This window comes from Pteropus vampyrus, unplaced genomic scaffold (assembly GCF_000151845.1).
Source record: "Pteropus vampyrus isolate Shadow unplaced genomic scaffold, Pvam_2.0 Scaffold63, whole genome shotgun sequence".
In the NCBI taxonomy this organism is placed as follows: domain Eukaryota; kingdom Metazoa; phylum Chordata; class Mammalia; order Chiroptera; family Pteropodidae; genus Pteropus; species Pteropus vampyrus.
In genome coordinates, this window is record NW_011888844.1 from 570165 (window position 1) to 583911 (window position 13747).

At 32.1% G+C, this 13747-nt stretch overlaps 1 pseudogene; it reads right to left on the minus strand.

The window, feature by feature from the left end:
• Positions 1–5787: 5787 nt before the first annotated feature.
• LOC111740471 lies at positions 5788–5906 on the minus strand (annotated as a pseudogene).
• Between the last annotated feature and the right edge of the window lie 7841 nt (positions 5907–13747).

A 13747-nucleotide genomic window follows, 5' to 3' on the forward strand; every position in this document is an offset into this window, starting at 1 on the left:
TTTTTCATATAGGTAATCATTGTTATTGAAATGGAAAATTTACATATTACAAATACTAGATATTTTAGATATATAATTTACAGATATATAATACTAGATATTTTAGATATATAATTTACAGATATCAGCAGATATGTGGATTGTCATTTTATGTTTTGATAATACTCTCTGATGTATAAAAGTTTTTTAAAATTCAAATTCAGTTTATTCATTTAATTTTTTGTTGCTCATGCATTTGGTATCATATGTAATCTTACACTGTCAGATCCAGGGTGATAAAGATTTACCCCTATGTTTTCTCCTCAGAGTTTTATCAGTTTAACTGTTATGTTTAGGCCATTGGTCTATTTTCAGTTAATATTTGTATATGGTATGAGATAAAGGTCTACCTTTATTCTTTTGTGTGAGGACCTTTTGTTGTACTAGCACCATATAACAAAGACTATTTTTCCCCACTAAATTTTTGGTACACTCACTAAAAATCAGTTGGTCATGGGCCTGATACAACCAAAGAAACTTACTATGTAACCACACAACCACAGAAACCATAGGTCCATTGCAAAAGTGGACATGGTCTCTGGAAGCACATCTTCTTCATACATAGACATCAGTATCAAGCCTCTACATTTACATATGCCATCAGCTCTCTCCTCCCAGAATGCTAGATCAGACTAACTGATGAAGGGCTTTCCCTGTAGATGCCAATATGTAGAGAATAGAAGAGGTGAATATTTTTTTAAAATGTAAAGACATCAATATAAGGATATAAAAATCACAAAGGTTCAAGAAAACATGATAGCACAGAAGGAAACTAATAACGTTTTAGTAATTGATCCTAAATAGAGGTCAGTGAAATGCTTGACAAAGAATTCAAAATAATCACCTTAAAGAAACTTAGTGATACAAGAAAAAAATAAATGACTAAATAAAATCAAGTTAACAATACATAAACAAACTGAGAAAATCTACAAATAAATAGAAACCATAAGAGACAAACCAAGTGTTGAAGAATGACTTAAATGAAAAAATTCAAAGGAGAGCTTTAACATCAGATTTAATTTAGCACAAGAAAATATTAAAAACATGTCAAACTCAAATACATGTCATTAGAAATTATTTAGTCAGAGGAATAATAAGAAAAATAAAATAAAAAAAGAGTTAAGAAAGCCAATGAGACTTTTGAGACACCATCAAAAGAAAGAACATACACATGATAAAAGTAGCAGAAGAGTGATGAAGAGCAGAAAGCTTACTTAAAGAAATAATGCATGAAAACATCCCAAAATTTGGCCAAAAAGTGAACATCAACATTTGTGAAGCTAAAAATTCCCAATAGGTTGAAACTGAAAAGATCTACAACAAAACACAACATAACTAAATGATGAAAATACACACTCAAAGGGAGAGTTTAAAAACAAAAACAAAAACAAAAAACAGCCACAGAAAAAAACTTATCACATACAAGGCAACGCACATTAGACTATGAGCATATTTCTCAGCAGAAATCTTGCAGATTAGAACATATTGCAATGATATGATCAAAGTACTGAGTGAAAAAAAAAAACCTGCCAACCAAGAATATTCTATTCAGCAAATCTGTCCTTCAAAAATAAAAGAGAGGTAAATATTTTCAAATAAAAACAAAAGCTGAGGGAGTGCATCACAACTAGACCTGTCTTACAGGAAGTGCTAAAAGACATTCTTTAAGTTGAAAGAAATAGAAATTAAATATAAAGACAAAGGCACAGAAAGGTAAAAATCTCACTGGTAAAGGTAAATATATAAACAAATACATAACACTAAATATCTAATGGAGGTGTATAAATCACTTTTAACCTAAGAGTAGAAGTTAAAAAAGTATTAAGGTTAACTTTAATAAAAAACATTTTTAATGGATACAGAATATAAAAGAAGTAAACATTGACATCAATAACAAAATGTGTGGGGTGAGTAAAAATGTAGAGCTTTCATATGTGATTAAAATTAATTGTTATCAGCTTAAAATAAACTGTTATCACTATAAGAGTTTCAATGCAAGCCTCATGTTAACTGTAATTTTAAAAATCTGTAGTAGATATACAAATGATAAAAATGAAAGAATCAAAGCTTATCACTAAAAAACACATCAAATCACAAAGACAGCAAAAACAGAAAAGAAGAACAAGATAACTAAAACACACAAAAAAAGTGAACACACTGGTAGAAATAACTCCTTATCTGTTAATAATGAAATTAAATATAGACAGATTAAATTTGTCAAAAGACAGAGTGGCTGAAAGGATTTTTAAAAGACACCAAAATATGCTGTATGCAAGAGACTCATTACATTTAAGGACACATATGGTCTGAAAGTGCAGGGATGGACAAAATTATTTTATGCAAAAGGCAAACAAAAGAAAACAGAAATGGCTACTGTCACTTCAGATAAAATAAACTTTAAGTAAAATACTGTCACAAAAGATAAAGATAATGTTAAGTAGATCCATTCTAGAGGAAGATATAATTAGATATGCACACATCAGAGTTCCTAAATATATAGAGCTAATATTGGCATAAGTGAAGGGAGAAACAGATAGCAATACGATAATAAGACTTCAAAACTTCACATTTCATAATGGCTAGATGAGAATCCAGATGGAAAATCACTAAGAAAGCAGCAGATTTGAACAATTCTATGGATCAAATGGACTTAACAGACATATACAGAACATTCCAACAGACAGTAGAGAATACATATTCTGTTCAAACAAACATGGATCATTCTCTAAGTTAGACCCCATGCTAGATCGCAAAAAAGTATTAAAAGACTAAAGTAGATAGAAATCATTCCAAATATATTTTCTAATCAGGATGGCATAAAACCAGAAATCTATAATAAAAAAAAGGGCAATCTTAAATATATGGAAATTAAACAATAAACTCTTATACAACCACTTTGTCAAAAAATAAATCAAAACAGAAATTAGAAAATATCTTGAGAAAGTGAAAATAAAAATGAAAAATAACAAATCTTATAGAATACAGCAAGAAAAAACAATAAGAGGGAAACATAACAATAAATACTCGAATTAAAACAATTTTTTAAAATTCAAATAAGCAACCTAACACTTCAATAAAGTAGAAAAAGAAAAACAATGCCCAATATTTGTAAAAAGAAAAAAAATAATAAAGATTAGAACATATATGTCAAATAGAGAATAAAAAATGTGTAGAAAAATCTAAGTATAGATGATTTTATGAAAAGAAAACAAACTTACTCAGATGAAAAATAAAAAAAAATAAGGAAAAATTTCTAAAATTAGAACTAAAAAGGAGACATTATAACTGATTACACAGAAATAAATATATATATATATATATTAGCGACTTATGAACAATTATATGCCAACAAATTGACCAACTTAAAAAAGTGGATAAATTTCTAACAATATAAAACCTACTGAGACTAAATCAAGAAGAATTATAAATCTCTTACACATCAATAACAAATTGGTAAATTTAATCAGTAATGAAAACTCTACCTCAAAAGAAAAGCCCAGGACCAGATGGCTTCACAGATAAAATCTGTCATACTTTTAAAAGTGAATGAATACCAATCTTTTTTAAATTCATCCAAAAAATAAACACTTCTAAATTCATAATATGGGGCCAGCATTACCCTGCACTTAAGACAGACACAAAAATCACAATAAAGAAAACTAAAAGTGAATGCTTCTAAGAAACATGTATGCAAAAATCCTCAAAATATTAGCAAACAGAATTTAGAAACACTTTGAAAGGTTAATATACCATAAGCAAATGGGACTTGGAAATCAGGAAGATTTCAACATAAGCAAATTAATCAATGTGCTACAGTACATTAACAGAATGAAGAATGAAAATCACATGATTGATTCAATAGATGTAGAAACAGCATTTAACAAAATTCAGCATGCTTTTATGATAAAAAAAAAAACTGTCAGTAAATTAAATATAAAACGAACTTACCTCAACACTATAAATTCCATATGTGAAAAGTTTACAAAAAGCATCATGATTAATTACAAAAAACTAAAAGCTTTTTTCTAATATTTGGAACAAGACAAGAATGTTCATTCTCACTTCTATTTAACATATCACTCGGAAGCCCTAACCAAAACAATTAGGCATGACACAGAAATAAAAGGCATCCAATTGTAAAGGAAAAAGTAAAACATTCTCTCTCTGTAGATGACATAACATATTATATAGAAAATCCCATATGCTCCATTGAGAAACTGTTAAAACTAATGAATGAATTATGTAATATTTCAGGATTCAAAATAAGAGCAGCAGATCAGTAGATTTCTGAAACTAGCTCATCTTATGTAACTGTAACTATATTTATTGAACAACCTTACACATATCCCTCCATGCTTTCCCTGGCAACCATAAATCTGTCTAGTTTTATCTTATACACTTGACTATTTTATTTATTTATTTAATTTTTAAATTTTAATATTATTTTAGTAAAATTATTGCATTACATTGGTTAATAAAATCAAATAAGTTTCAAGAATACAATTCCATGATACCTCATATGTATATTGCATTGTGTGTTCACCACCCAAAGCTAAATTTACTTCTATCACCAAATATTTGACTCTATTTACCCCATCTACAACCACTCTCCCTTTTCCTCTGGTAACCTCTATTCCACTGACACCATGAATTTCTGTTTGTTTGTTATGTTTGTTTGTTGCTTTAAGTTTTGTATTCCACATAAGAGTGAAGTCACATAGGCTCAAATTTTTCTATCTGAGTTAATTCACTTAGCATGATAATCTCAAGATCCATCTATGTTGTCACAAATGGAAATATTGATATTTTCTTATGGCTGAGTAGTATTCCATTGTATGTATGTACCACATCTTCTTTATCCAATCATCTATCAAAAGTCACTTTAATTGTTAAAAATAAAGAAGATAAATACTTCCTTTTAGTGCATTTAGGTAAAGGGCATACATATTGTTGTTCTCCCCCACCACCATCTTTTTCCTCTTAAAAAAGTCCCTTTAACATTTCTTGTAATACTGGTTTGGCGATAATGAACTCCTTTAGCTTTTTTGTCTTGTTTGGGAAGATCTTTATTAGTCCTTTGATTCTAAATGAGCTTTTCTGGGTAGAGTAATCTTGATTGTAGGTCCTGGGTTCCCATCACTTTGAATATTTCCTGCCAATCCCTTCTGGCCTGCAAATTTTCTATTGAGGAAAAAGCTGACAGTCTTATGGAAGCACCCTTGTAGGTAACTAACTGCTTTTCTCTTGCTGCTTTTAAGATTCTCTCTTTGTCTCTATCTTTTAGAATTTTAATTATCATGTGTGTTGGTGTGGGCCTCTTCTGATTTATCTTATTTGGGACTCTCTGTGCTTCTTGGACTTGTATGTCTATTTCCTTCACCAGGTTAGGGAAATTTTCAGTCATTATTTCTTCAAATAGGTTCTCAGTCACTTTTCCTCTCTCTTCAACATCTGTAATGAGAATGTTGTTACATTTAATGTTGTCCCAGAGGTTTCTTAAAATAGTCTCATTTTTTAATTATTTTTTTTCTATTTGCTGTTCTAATCGGGTATTTTCTGCTACCTTGTTGATAACTTAAATTTAAACACATTCCAAAGCTGTACATTTTTACTCCCCACATACTTATTTTATTTATTTATTTATTTATTTATTTTTTTGGCAGGGCAACCCTTGGTTGACCTCACAGATTGCAAGGACCTTGTCAGCTTACAATCCCTTATTATTTATTATTTTTAATTTATTTTTTATGCCTACGGCACCTGGTCTTCCTGGATGGTCTCGCAACTAAGTACTAACCAGGCCCAACCCTGATTAGCTTCTGAGATCAGACGAGATTGGGCTTGTTCAGGGTAGCATGGCCGTAGACTTATTTAACCTTTTCAACGTCACATTTTACATAAGTATATTTTATATATTTTTTAAATAATTATTGTAGTTTTAGTTAATTTTACTACTTTTGTCTTTAAACTTTATACTAGCTTTATAAGTGATTAATCCACTATTTTAATTTTATTTTTACCTTTACCAGCGAGATTTTCAGTTATGAATAATTTTTGTTAATAATTAGATACATTTATTTAGAGAAGTCCCTTTAACATTTCTTACATGGTTGGTTTAGTGGTGAAAATTTTTTTTTAGCATTTACTTGTCTGGAAAACTCTATCGCTCCTTTAACTTTTAATTATAATTTTATTATGTAGATAGAGTATTCTTTGTTGGAAAGTTTTGTTGTTGTTGTTGTTGTTTTTCTCTCTTTTAACACATTAAATATGTCATGTCATTTTTTTCTGGCCTGCAAAGTTTCTGCTAAATAATCTGCTGATAGCTTTATGGGGGTTTCCTTTTATGTAGCAAGTTGTTTTTTTTTCTTACTGATTTTAAGATTCTCTCTTTATCTTTAAATGTTGAAAATTTAATTATAATGTGTCTTTGTGAGGATTGTTTTTATTCATCTTACTTGAAAAACTCTAGGCTTTCTGGACCTGGATAATTGCCTCCTCCCCCCAAGTTAGGAACATTTACAGTCATTACTTCTTCAAATGAGTTTTCTGTCCCTTTGTCTATCTCTTCTTCTGATGGGACCCTTGTATTGTGAATGTTATTATTCTCAATATTGTCCCATAGGTATTTTAAGCCATTTTCACTTTTTATAACTTTTTATGTTGTTGCTGTTTGTGTGAATTACAAAAGCTTTATCTTCCAGTTCACTTTTCCATTCTTCTGCTGTATACAGTCTGATATTGAAATCTAGGGCATTTTTCAGGTCAGTTATTATATTCTTTATCTCTGTGAGTTCTGTTTGGTACTGTCTTATATATTTTATCTCTTTATCTTTTTCAATATATTCATACATCCATTCTTCTCTAGAATTTGATGATCTTCTTTATGACCATTATTTTGAATGTTTTGTCAGATAGATTACTTATTTCTGTATTATTGTCATTTTCTAAGGTTTTTGTCTTGTACTTTTGTTTGAAATACATTTAAGTCTTTCCTCATTCTGCTGAATAAATGTGCTTGTTTCTATGTATTATATAAAATTGTTACTTTCTTAGTTTTGAAGAAGTGCCCTTGTGTAGGTAATCAATCTTATCTTTCAATCTTGCTCTAGCTCTTGTTTGTCTCTCAAACTTCTGTGATTTTCTAAACAGCCTGACTTCTTCTCATAAGTCTCTACTGTTGAGGGTGTGCCAAGATCTTTTAGTGTTCTAAGGTAAAGAATGTCATTCAGTACCTAGTTTCAGGCTGTGTGGAAGCCAGACTCTCAGGCAGCTTACTTTAAAGTATTAGAATATGTACAGTCCTGTGGAGCTGCCATCATAAACTGCTATTCTCTAAACCAGGAGATCTGGAGGTGTCCATCAGCAACAGTTGAAAAAAAATCAAGGCTCTAGATATATGTATAAGCTCCTTTCTGGGATGTATCATTAAGCTGAGGTGAGGCCAAAGGATGCACAACGATGATGTCTCCCTACTTATGTTCCCTGGGAGAACCTCCATAGCCTCTAGATGTGTTGGGAAATTTGAAGCCCTTCTCACAGGCTGAGGCTCCAAGATAAGTGAATAGTTCTTTATATAACAGAGAGACAGGGGTTGTGCTTCAGTTGCTTCAGCTGGCTGTTCGTGCAGTACTCTGAGGATCATAGCCTGCCAAGAACTGCCTTTCTGATTTTTACAGTTTCTTGGAGCCCAGAAGCAACAGCCCCCTTGGCCACCAGGGCCAGGTGATCAAAGGGTGTCATCTGAGTGGATTACACATATCTTCTGGCTTTAGTAAGGCAGGTGGAGCATGTAGGGGGGCAGGACTCTCTTGCCTTCTACATCAAGATAGCAGGGAAATGTTTTAAATCCATGCACCCATGGGGTTCAGCGATGATGCAGGAGATTGTATTGTCTGTGCACGTAGATGCATTAGATTTAGGAAGAGAGTGAAAGAATGCTTTGATCACTTGCTTTTTCAGGCCCTAGCCAGGGAGTGAGAGAGAGCTGCAACAACCCATGCTCTCTGACCTCATCAAGGCAATGAGATAGTGCCATGACTACTTGCCTCTGCCTGTTTTAGCAAAGCAGGAGCAGGGTGCTGCACCCAAGCTTGCCCACCTGTGCTATTCAGTGTGGACAGTAAATGCAAAAATTGTACCTTCCAGTAACTTTGTCCTCGGAGAGATTTTCAACCGTCCAATGCCACTCCCCACCCCAGGAGCTGCTTTAAGATTATCAAATGAATCTTCTTCACATATAGTCTGGATGCTTTTCAGAATTCTTTTTCACTGGGTCCTTGGGCAAGTGAGACTATATGTGATGTCTTTAACTGAAGAATCTAAGTTTCCCATAATCCTTTGCGTCTCTTGGACATCAGTCCCATTGGTTTTCTAAGCCAAACATTTTGGGGGTTTGTGCTCCAGTAAAGATCGCAAGGCTTGGGGTGCCTGATGTGGGGCAAAAACTGCTTGCTCCTTTGGGAGAATTGCCAGACCTGCGAGATCCCTCCTTACTGTGTGTTGCTGTACCAGCTGTATTTTTTTTTCTTTTGGTGAGAGCATGTCTCTACCTCTTCTACTCACTTTGATATGGTTCTTTTATTTTATTTTTTTGTGGTGAAGGAGTTGTTCGTCTAGTTTTCAGATATTTTTCAAAAAGAAATGATCCATATTTAGCTATAGATTTGGCGAGTTTGTGGAAGGAGATAAGTTCAGGGTCTTCTTGAACACTTCTCTGCCATTTTTTTTTTTTTTAACTTAAATAAGCTTCTTGGTACTTTATTTCCTTCTTCTTTTTTTTTTTTTCTGGAATCCCTTTGAATATAATGGTTCATTTGATTGTGGTCCATAAGATTTGTAGGCATTCTTCATATTTTTTTCATTTTCTTCTTTGTTATCCTCTAACTAGATAATTTCAATTGGCCTGTCTTTAAGTCAGCTGATTCTCTTTTTTTTCTATTTGATCAAGTATTCTGTTGAACCTCTCTTAAATTTTGCAGTAAAGTTATGTATTCTTCAACTCCAGTGTTATCGTTAGTTTCTTTTTTATAATTTCTATTTTTTATTGTTGATATTCTCATTTTGTTTATATATCATTTCTCTGGTTTCATTTAGTTATCTATATTTGTTCTCTTCTATTTCATTTAACATCTTTAAGTTAATTATTTTGAATTCTTATTCAGGTAGTTCATCAATCTTTTTTAGTGTCAGTCCCTGAAGATTTATTTTGTTCTTTTAGTAGTGTCATATTTTCCTGATTCTTTTGATTTCTAGTAGCTTTTCCTTTTGTCTGGAAATTTGAAGAAGCAGCCACCTTTTTTCTTCATAGACCAGTTTTGGCAGTAAAATACCTTTAGTAATTAGCCTAGATAGAGATTCCAAGCTTCCAAAAAGTTTTATGAGGATGTGCATTTTCTACTTCTCTCTTTCTTTCTAGTAAAGAAGTTTTAGAGTTTTGCACCTTCTTGCAGTTTCAGCAATTCATGCTGTCCAAAATAAGTCCACCTTCTTTCCTTCTGAGAATACATGGAAATGCCGGGAGGTTTGATGCAAAATCCCACTTCTGAAAGGAATATCCTAGTATTGTGCACTTTCTCTCAGTTCTGCAGAGAAGTGCAGGCTGCTGAGAGTTGCCTGCCCTTTTCCTCCAAAACAGTGCACTGAAATGCCAGGAAGCTGAATGCAAATGGACTTCCACCTTCCTCCTGAAGAAGTTTTAGTATTTTTCATCTTATCTGAATCCCACAGAGATGAGCTGACTGCTTAGGGCCACTTGCTTCTTTTTCCTAGAGGAGTGTACTCAAATACCAGGAGACTGTGTGTATAGATCCACTTTTCTCCCTTCTCCTGGAAAAAAAAGTCTGAGGATTGGCCATCTTCTTTCAATATCACAGAGCCATGCAGTCTGTTGAGAGATGCTTCTTTGTTTTCTCTAGAGCGGTGCACTTGAATGGCAAGAAAAAAGGTACCCCTCCAATTCACTTGGAAGAGAAGTCTCAGGAATGTGCCTATTTTCCACATCCCACAGGACCATGCAGGCTTTTGAGAGCCCCTGCTCCTTTTTTTTTTTTTCTTTAGCTTCCCCAAGGCATTCTAACTGTGTTAGTTGCCTCTGCACTCTGAATGATAAGAGATGAAAGTAGGTCTCACAACTGGACTCTGAAAGACTGGGTGGGGTTGGCAGATTGACACTTTACTCATTCTTTCCTCAGGAAAGATTGTGGGTATGTGGATCTTTCTAGGCACTGGCCTGTGCATGCTTGGGGAAAAGGTTAACATAGATTTTTAATTTTTTTTTTACCCACTTCAAAGAAGTTTTACTAAACTTTATTCTCTTCTGAGATGTTGCAAATTCTTAACTAAAATCTATATTTCTCATTTAAACACGTTAGCTCAAATATCATTGTTTCATCTGTGTTTTTGTGATAAAAGTGTTGCTGTGACTTCCTATTCTGCCATTTTGCGGTCTCTCACTACGTTGTCTTTAAATACTCTATTTTATTTGTATACATTCTTACCTTGATTGTTACATTCCAATCTGCTAGTTTGGGATTTAGTTTGCTCTTTTTATTCTGGTTACTTAAAGTTTGTAGCTAGATCATTTGAGGTCTTTCTTTGTTAATGTATGCATGTACTGTTATAAATTTACTCACTTGTTTTTGCTGCAGTCTATCAGTTTTAGTATGTGGACTTTTTGTCATTTCTCTCCATATATTTTCTAATAACCTTTATAATTTCATTTTTGACTCTGTTTAATTTTTTTTAATAATTATCATAAGTTTGTATGTTTCTTGTCATTGTTTTCTAGTATCATTTCATTTTAGTTGGAGAAGATGCGTTGTGTCATTTAATCTTTTAAAATTTACTGAGACTTGATTTGTGTCATAATATATTGTCTCTCCTAGAGAATATTCTATGTACTCTTTAGAGGAATATGTATTCTACTACTGTTAGGTGGAGTGTTTTATAAATATATCTTAGGTCTAATTTGTTTCTAGTATTATTTCTCTCTATTATTTCTTCAGTGATCTTTTGTCTAGATGTCCATATGAAAGTAGGGTATTACATTTTTCAGCTATTATCTTAAAAATTTTTATTAATTCTTTCCAATCTTTTAATTATTTATTCAAATATTTTGGGGCTGTGCTTTTTTTGGTGGGCATATAGTTATAATATATCCTTTTACGAGATTGACCCTTTTATCAAGATATAAGATTCTTTTTGTCTTTTGTAACAGTTTTGAGTTAAGGTCTATTTTGTTAGTTATTAGTATAGTCATTCCAGTTTATTCCAGTTCTCTTTTGCTTACAATTTCCATGGACTATGTTTTTCCATTTTTTTTTCCTTTCAACCTATTTGTGTCTCTAGATTTAAAGTGGCCTCTTGTAGACAGAATATAGGAAATCATGTTTTTTTAATATATTTTACTAATCTTTGATTGGATAGTTTAATCCATCACATTTAAAGAAATTACTCATAAGAAAGAACTTTTCTCAGCCATTTTGCTATTTCTTTTCTGTATGACCTCACTTTTCCGTTATGCATTTCTTCCATTATTTATTTATTCTCTTTATTAATTTCTACTGCTTTATGTTTTGATGTCCTTCTAAAATTCATGTGTGTATACTTTTTAAATAAGTCTTCTCACTGCTTTCTAGCCTCCATTATTTCTGATAACAAAATGACTTAATATTACTGAGATTTTCTTGTACTTGATGAATTGCTTCTCTCTTGCTACTTTTAAGATTCTTTTTTGCTTTGATATTTTAAAATTAAATTCATTGGTGTGACATCAGTTAATAAAATTATGCAGGTTTCAAGTATACAATTTGATAATACATCATCTGCATATTGCACTATGTTCACCATCCAAAGTCAAATATACCATCACCATATATTTGACCCCCTTTAACCTTACCTTTCTTCCACCTCCCACCCCCACCATTTTTCCTCTGGTAACTACTAAATTGTCTGTCTATGAATTTGTTTGTCTTCTTAGTTTGTTTCTTTCAGTTTTATATTCCACATATAAGTGAAATCATATGGTTCTCAGATTTTTCTGTCTGACTTATTTTGCTTAGCATGATAATCTCAAGATCTATCCATGTTGTCACAAATGGCAATATTTTATATTTTCTTATGGCTGAATAATATTCCATTGTATATATGTTCTTTTGTTTTGACTTTTGACACTTTGATTACAATGTGTTTAATTTTCTGTCTTTCAAAGTTTATTCTGTTTAGAAATTGTTCAGCCTCTTTGAATTGTATATTCATATCTTTTATTAAATTTAGGAGTTTGGGAATCATTATTTCTTCAAATATTTTCTTTGCTCTTTATGGCTTTTTTACACCTAAAAATCTCATTATGTATAATATGTTGGTCCTCTTGATAATGTCTCACAGGTGTCTTATAATGTAGTTACTTTTCTTCAGCCTTTATCTCTGTTCCTGATACTATATAGTTTCATTTGTCTTATCTTCCAGTAAAATGACTGTTTTTTCTGCTCGTGGAAATTTTCTTGAATCCATCTAGCAATTTTTTTAAAATTTCAGTTATTGTATTTTTCAGCTCTAGAATTTTTATGTTGTTTCTTTTTATAATTTGTATCTCTTTATTGAAATATGTTTTCGTATATTATTTTCTTGGATCCTTTATTTCTTTGTACATAGTTCTTTTGAGCATATTTATTATAGTTGATGTACACTGTTTTTCTATCATGTCTAATTGCTGGACTTTCTCAGAAATGGTTGCTTTCAATATATGCTTGGTGATTTTGTGTTAAAAGTTATGTATTTGAAAATTATGATGCAGTAACTATACATATCAGAGATATTCATATCTCAAGTGTTTTTAGTTGCTGTTTTGATTGTTGAAAGTTGCAATATTCTTTTGATTTAGTGAATCTCCCAGACTATTTTTGTCAAGACTGTATTCTTTCTTGTTGTAGTCACTGAAATATCCATTCCTTTAATTTATGTTCAGCTAGTATTTTTAAAACGATTTTCTTGAATGTCAGAAACAAAATAAACAAACAACTCTCCCACTCTCTCAGCTTTTATAGATTGGTTTTATAGATTGGTTTTCTGCTGGGGCACTCATTCTACATTTTGTCAGGCCATTTATATTGCTACCTTACCCTTCATTTTCTCCTATCCTGAAAATAGAAACCAGGCAAAGACAAAACCTTAGGGTCTTCTTACATCTTTCTCAAATGTGCATTCTCTCCCAAGCATACAAGTGACTTTCTAAATTCCACATTCCACACAGGTACTTTTGAATGCCTTAGTTACCAAACAGAACTTTTCCCCCAGCTTCTCTTCCCCATGCTTTAGGCTGTCATTTTTTTTTTTTTATGTATGTATTATATGGTCTCAAACACAAATATTCCCAAGAATGTGTGGGTTTTTCTTCATCTTACAATGTCTTCAAGCAATATCTGCCTCTTGTCTGCTCTAGGTGAGTTGTGAGTTAGGTAAACCACAGACAACTGCTTCATGTCAGTCTTTTGGATAGCCTCCAGATAAGTTTGAAAAAACATAATACTTTTCTAATAAAGTTTGGTGTGCTCCTTCTAGAACCAAGAACCAGGCCTCACACTGAAAACATGGACCACTATCTTTAAGACCACAACTAAGCCAGAGTGGGTTAAGAGAAAGTGAAAACTATACAGCATTTTCTCACCATTTTTAAGTTGTCTTTTTCTTCATTCATTGTTTTCTTAAT